The 7117-nt window shown below is 38.9% G+C and overlaps 1 long non-coding RNA gene across 1 annotated transcript; it reads right to left on the bottom strand.

The window, feature by feature from the left end:
* Positions 1-1351: 1351 nt before the first annotated feature.
* Positions 1352-3342, bottom strand: LOC130931179 (uncharacterized). Its single transcript, XR_009067167.1, has 3 exons — positions 3157-3342; positions 2398-2526; positions 1352-2281 (listed from the first exon to the last, which is right to left on the bottom strand). It is a non-coding gene; the product is annotated as an uncharacterized LOC130931179 (long non-coding RNA).
* Positions 3343-7117: the final 3775 nt, after the last annotated feature.

The following is a 7117-nucleotide window of genomic DNA, read 5'->3' as shown; positions in this document are numbered from 1 at the left end:
AATGCTTATTTGCAGCCATAAAAGCTTTGGGAGCAAATACTAGTTTGACGGTGACAAATAAATGTCAGTTGTAAGAAGAACTATGGTGTGATCGATGTTAAAGGGTAAGTTCAGAATATTTTACATTAGGCTTAAGCTTCGAGTTAGTGGTGCTTTATTTGGTCGGTGGAGTTGATTTTAACAAATTCCGTGCAGTTAGTTAGTTGTTTATTAGTTTCAGGGCTCCGGAGTGGCAAAGCTGGCGCGAGTCAATGAGCCCCTCCTAGCATGCCAATAAAAAACAACATATGCATATAAAAATCACAGATGACCTGTGAAATCAATGTTGTCGGGTATGTTTTGATGATGAAGTTATTAAAACTTACCATTGCATGTCAATAACTGGAGTAAGAACAGCAACATTTGTAATCCAGCTGCTCTGCAGGAAACAGGCTGCTTAGAGGAGTGATATTTTTTCCACCGGTGTGTTTATGTCGTAGCCAGCAGCAAGTATCCACAGTTTGTATTGTTCCTTGTTCTTCATAAGGAATTTGTGGATTTGCCCGTTTTTTCTGTTTCCACAGCCTCTAAATGCACGTTTATGTTACTGTTCTTCAGTCAAGACTACGATGACTGATGTTGCATTCAAGGAAGGTGGTAAATTGGAGTTTTCCAACCTCCGACCTGGAAAAAAAGTCATTAGAACGCTACCCGAACTGGGATGCCCTGGTTGTTTCAATTCTCGGCCGAGTGGCATTCTCGGTGGACAAGGAGCATTGTCAGCCACAAAATGCAAGCCACCTCCGTATTAAAACGTGTGCCAGGATCCCAGTATTTGACATAATACAAAATACAATGTTTCCTCACTTCCTCGTAAGTCCAATGGTCCCACAGTAGTAAGGCTTGTTTTGGCCAATATCCGCGGTGAACAAGGACCTTTTGAAACCCAAAAAGGCTTACACACTTCTCCCTGGTGCAGCAACAATTTTCTGCAGCCGTTTGGCTTCCGTGATGCGAAATATAAACGAATTAATCCGCAAAATCAGATGAATCCACAGTCCATCTGCATGCTATAAAGCAATACTGTATTGTGAGATGCTGACCCGGGTGATGTAACAGTTGCATTCCTCCTCACTCATTTTCATGGCGCGGGATTCAAAAATTGAATATATAGAACGATCGCTTCCACACACATCCAAGCGGTCCGTTTCATTCAGGAGCATAAAACACCGCGTGAAATATGAAATAAACATTGTTTTTGGTGTCATACGCTCTTTATTAAGCCTAATGTAAAAAAAATTCTGAACTTCCGCCTTAAGGGAGGGAAGAAATATCAATCTTATTTTTTACTTTATTTTATTAACCCCTTAATGCCTAAATTTTTTTCCAATAATAAAAAAAATAATTGGGGTGTGTTTTTACTTTCAAATAGATGCTAAATTAAATTGAAAGTGTTAATTTGAATATAGCCCATATAATAGTCATACATTTAGGTATGATGCCGATTAGCGACAACAGGCAATAAAGGAAAACAAATGGCAAAAAAGGCACATACCCATCTCAGGTCTGAACACACTTTTATCGCAACATCTTTTTTCACTGCTTGTGAAATTCTGAAAAACAATTATTGTTTTTGTTTAAACACAGATGTACATCACATTTTTAATCAGACTAGAAGACATATGATGTAGATAAATAAATAAAAGATTATTTTTATCATAACAGACAGGGCACTGGCAAATGTGCTGGCAACAATCACCCCTCTATTGTCAAACCATTTGACTGCTCTTATGCAGACATTGTCCACAAGAGCCTCTTGCTCTTCAAATGTCCCTCTTCGCTTCTTCTTCATCTATGAGTCTGCACTGAAACAGCACCCACGCAGGCGATTGTGCTGCACGGTCCCAAGTGCAGGTATGCCCTTTTTTGCAAGAGCAACAAACAGATCTACAGATGAGAACCAGTTATCAAAGAACAGCAGGATGAATGACTTGTGCAAGCTTGAGCACAATGTTACCACTGGCTCCTATGTCTGGTTGGCCTGGTACCGGATCTATTTTCCCTGTGAATATGTCAAATGAGTGCACCAGACCTCTTATGTCGCACAGTACAAAAATCTTGTATCCCAATTTGTATGGCTTTTTTTTGGATATATTGCTTTAGGCTCGATCTGCCCTTGATGTAGCTCTTGAAGGTCTTGCAGGTGCAGCACTGGTGGTTGGAGGTGGATGAGGCGGATCATCATCATCTTCCTCACTGCTGCTAATGTCCACTGTAGAGTCATTGCTGCTGCTTTCATCACCTGGTGCAGAAAATAATAAATCACTTTAGGAAACACCAAACATTTTTATCTTTTCAGTGTGTTCACGTAGTTACATCCATAGATGTCAAACAAGCTCAAACTTGACACAAAATCACCTTCACTTGCTTTATTAGGATTGTACTCCTCATCGCTGCCCTCACTCTCACTGAGAGCACTCTCAACAGGAGGTGGTTTGGCCCGGTGTGCTAGCTTTGCGTAAAAAGCTGCTGCATTCATTTGTATTTCTGCAGAAAAATAAGGTAAAGAAATTACTGTTATAATTTCAAAACAAAATGTGTTGAAAACCATCAACATACATACATTTGCTTCTGTTTGGTAGTTATCAGCTCATGCTGTGTTCATTTTTCATTATATAGAAATAAGAAAAATAAATCAATAGCAATGACATTGTTTATGCAACACGTTATGTTTATTATGTCTACAGATGACAACAAGTGTGGCAATGTCTGAATAAAACGTGTCTAAAAGTGGAACGACATGGAGGCACCCGTGTGCACCGTTGCATATAAAGGATGCGTTCATTTATTTGTTCTACAGAAAAATAGTAACCACAAATGCCCTTTTTTATGCAACACATTACTTTTGTAATGTTCACAGATGATAACGAGAGTGATAGTTTATAGATAAAACGCGTGCGAGTGTTGCAAACCTTCGACAAACAACGCATTTACGTTTGCGGGGTGGCGGGGGAGGGGGGAGGTGCTTTTCCGATGATGCCGGCTGTAGCGATAGCGCTACAAACCAAAATCGTCATAGAGCTTCAAAAATACTCATCATAGAAACTCTATCTCATCGTGTTAGCAACACAAGTACACAATAAGACGGTACATATTTTTTTATTTTAGCTGACTTACCTTGAATTGAATGAATTAGTCAAGTTGGTGCGCAGGACTTCGACGTGGCTTTCATCTTGAATATCACGGTCCGGAAAAGGAAGCGGTGTTGTCTCTGGTCGGACACGACTGAAACTAATGCTTGAAAAAGGTTCCTAGGCATGTGTTTGACATTAATGTACCGGCAGTGAACAAAGGCAGACGATATTTTGGCCACTTTCAAAGCGGGAACGGTATGATGCCGAATCGCGACATTCGGCGTTAAGGGGTTAATATAATGTAGAGTATAATGCATGTTTTTGAATAGTTATTTTGAGAAATAAGGGTACTAAAAGGGTTAATTTCGATTTGCGTGAAAATTCGGGTTACGTCGTGTTGGAACGGAACTTGTTCCTACCTGTAACAGTATATCCACAATGAAATCAAGATGAAATTAAAATGAGTATTTTTCCACCGAAGTTATAATTGAAAAATGGTTGAGAAAGAACTTAATGAGCGGCAGTTCTTCTATGACACATTTTTATTGTACTCGTGATCAAGCGGTGCTAATTTTTATGGACGACAGACCTTTGAACACCCTGAACTGTGGGAACCGTCTGCAATAAAAGATGTTTAAACACCACCTTATCTCCGCCAGCTTGAATAGTTTACGCTTTTATTGTTATGTGTTCATCACTCTCTAATTGTTATATTACTTTGAGCTTTGCCTCTGTGGGAAGACTGTCAGGGCACTGACAGAGATTTTATGTTTGAAAAGATATTACCCCGAGCATTGGGAGGCAATAAAACAATAAGGTGCGACTTTTTTATTCATGTCGGATTACGCTTTTTTTTTTTTTTTTTACAAGGAAATCAGACCTGGAAAGGCAGCTCGGAATGATCTCATTGTTTGGAAAGAGCGGCCCGATTCCTCTCTTTGAATCCAGTGATGTCATGACAGCTCCCGATACAATAACGTAGCTATCAAGTGACACTCTAGAATTCTGTTTTCATGCTATCGCGCTTGGTCTCAACAAATTACAGCCACCCTCTGTTCTACGTCGACAGAAATACAGGGAACATATGAGGATTAAATGCAGCGATAAGGAAATTAGCAGAATGAAATTGCGGACATATGTTAATGCATACAAAAATGAGTAAAATTACCATTCAAAGCAAATTCCCCATGGACATTTATCTGAAAAGATTGCTGCTCTTAACAGGCTGGACCAGTTTAGGCATATTCCTCCCAGCCAGATACTCTGGATTTGAATACGACGGCTGATATTTGGTATGTAATAAGGGGCCTGGAGCCTTTCCCTCTCAGTGAGCAGCAAGGGCCCGTCTTCCCGATAATACCATGCATGGATAACCGAGTGAGACGGCATCAGATACTGAAACCGGCGGGCTTAAGGGAAATGAAATTTATTTGGAGGCAGCGGGCGAGGGCGGTGAGGATAATTGAAACGGGGAGCGTTCAGTTGGGGAGAGGAATTGAGATGTTGTCACTGCGTCCTCCTTATCATCATTGGGGCCACTTTGCAAAAGCAATTAAAGAGTCAAAAAGAATATCTGCGCTTTTGCGGGGCGCAAGAGAGCAGAACGCAAGTCAACTAAGGTGCCCCTTGCCTGTGCGACACACACACACACACTCGCATTTGAAAGTGCAAGTCCCTCGATGCTCGTCAAGTCTCCTCTGGCACGCGAGTGAAACGTTTAAAAGGAAATCCGTGCTTGTTTCTGTGAAAGATATTTGCATTGCAAATCCCACAATGTGATTTCATGTTTAAAAATAACAGTTGGCTGATTGGAAATGTGAGTTTGCGTATTACACGCAATAACATCGAGCGACTGTATATAGTCTAGGGCTGCAAATATCGATTATTTTAGTAGTCGATTAATCGATGAACTAGTTAGTTCGAATAATCGAGTAATCGGAACATAAAAAATTTAAATACCTGAGCTGAGCCTCAAACGATATTAAAAAAAAAAAGAAATAAAGATCTAAGTACAACAAAAGAACAATTGGCTAACTTACATAGCAATAGTCCGCTAGCTTAAATGATAAAAAAATGCTAACTTTTTTTTTTTTTTTTTTACAATGTTCTTAGCAAATGGTTCAGGCAATATACCTATAAACTAAATTACGAATGCATTAAAAAACATTAGCTCAAACAAAAACGTTGGTCTTAACAGGGAGCAGCTGGATTCAGCTATGTCAAATTAGGCAGACCAGGGGGCAGTGTATCCACCCTAATCAATAAAACGAAATGCAAACACTTTCAAAATCAACCATTACAAAAGCCACTTTAATTAAACGAATACTCAAAGCAACAAAATTTAATTCGAATATTTTTTTCTAATCGAATACTCGAGTTAATCGATTAATCGTTGCAGCACTAATATAGTCCCTGAAAATTCTTGTCGCTCATCCATTTTGTAGAAACAATTGCTAATAGCTAGGGCTGTCAAAATTAGCGCGTTAACGGGCGGTATTTTTTAAATTAATCTCGTTAAAATATTTGACGCAATTAACGCACATGCCCCACTCAAACAGACTAAAATGACAGTACACTGTAATGTCCGCTTGTTCCTTGTTTTTTGGTGTTTGGCGCCCTCTGCTGGCGTTTGGGTCCAACTGATTTTATGGGTTAGTACCATGAGTGAGCACGGTGTAATTATTGACATCCACAATGGCTAGCTACTAGTTTATTTTTTAATTGAAAATTTTACAAATTTTAAAAAAACGACAACATTAAGAGGGGTTTTAATTAGAGCTGAAACGAATACTTGAGCACCTCGAGTAATTCGTGTTTAAAAACTGTTCCGAGTAATTTTATTCACCTCGAGGAATCATTTAATTTTGCCAGCTCTAAGCTTCACGTTTTGCCCGGACTACTTTTAATGCGGGACAACGCGCTGATGTCACGTGCATAGAGGAAGAATCAATTTTTTTTTTTAAACTTACCGCAGCCGACAGCCGCTACAAACTACGCCAACGTTGCTAAAAACTACGCCCGCATGATGCTAGTTTAGTAGCAGGTAGTGTCCAATGCGTCTCATAGATATCGCATGCATTTAAGACTAGATGCGAAATGACAGACTCGGCCGCGTCTGGGCAGCGTTAGTAAACAGCCGCCGTCTTTAAGCAGTAGACTTCTCATCGCTAATAAATATAACGTTACTGTCACTCGCTCACGTAACGTTAGCCCTTCGAAAGGCTAGGTTTCTATAGATTATGACCACTGTCGATGCGTGGCTAGCGTGTCTTACATACAGGCTTTATTTAATCTGTAAAAACACAGCGCTGTAGAGTGATAAGGGTGTAAAATGAAAACATAATAAAGCTAACTGTCAGTTTTAGCTCAGTAGTCATTACTGAATAAATGTGCTCCAATACAGCAGGTATCATACATTTATTTTGAACACTGCAAAAACTCAAAATCCTACCAGTACTTATAGTTTGGACTAACTTAAAACTTAACTAAAACTTAAAAATAGCTTGACACAAATGGAAATTATATTGAAACACATAGGGGAAAACACATAGCTTTCAAGTGATGTGTGTTATCAAGCGTAATTACATTTTTAGGAAAGAAATATGTTTTTTTTTTTTAACCCTTTAAGGTCTGGGCCTATTTTGTCTGATTTTGCATGCCTTTGAAGTTGCCTTTATATTTCAAAGAAAGAATTGTTTACGATGGCCTGGTTTGGTCCCTTTTTTTGTGACACCTTGAACTTCATGTCCAAATTGTTGTTTCCTTCACTGATCAATTATAAATCATCATTTTGGGCCCAAAAAGACCAAAAATTCCAAAATCGTTTTGTCAAAATTTTTAATATTGATGTCCAATTGACAACCAAACATGCGTAACGAACCGTTTTGAAACTTTGTAATATTTATTCAACATGTTAGGATGAACATTCAACCAAAAAAATTTAGAATAAATAGTCTTATATTTGACAATTCAACATAAACAACAGGTATAGCCATAGGCGTTTT

The sequence above is a fragment of the Corythoichthys intestinalis genome, chromosome 15 (assembly GCF_030265065.1).
Source record: "Corythoichthys intestinalis isolate RoL2023-P3 chromosome 15, ASM3026506v1, whole genome shotgun sequence".
Lineage (NCBI taxonomy): Eukaryota > Metazoa > Chordata > Actinopteri > Syngnathiformes > Syngnathidae > Corythoichthys > Corythoichthys intestinalis.
Note: the sequence above shows the minus strand (reverse complement) of the source record. Positions and strands in the feature narration are given on the sequence as shown.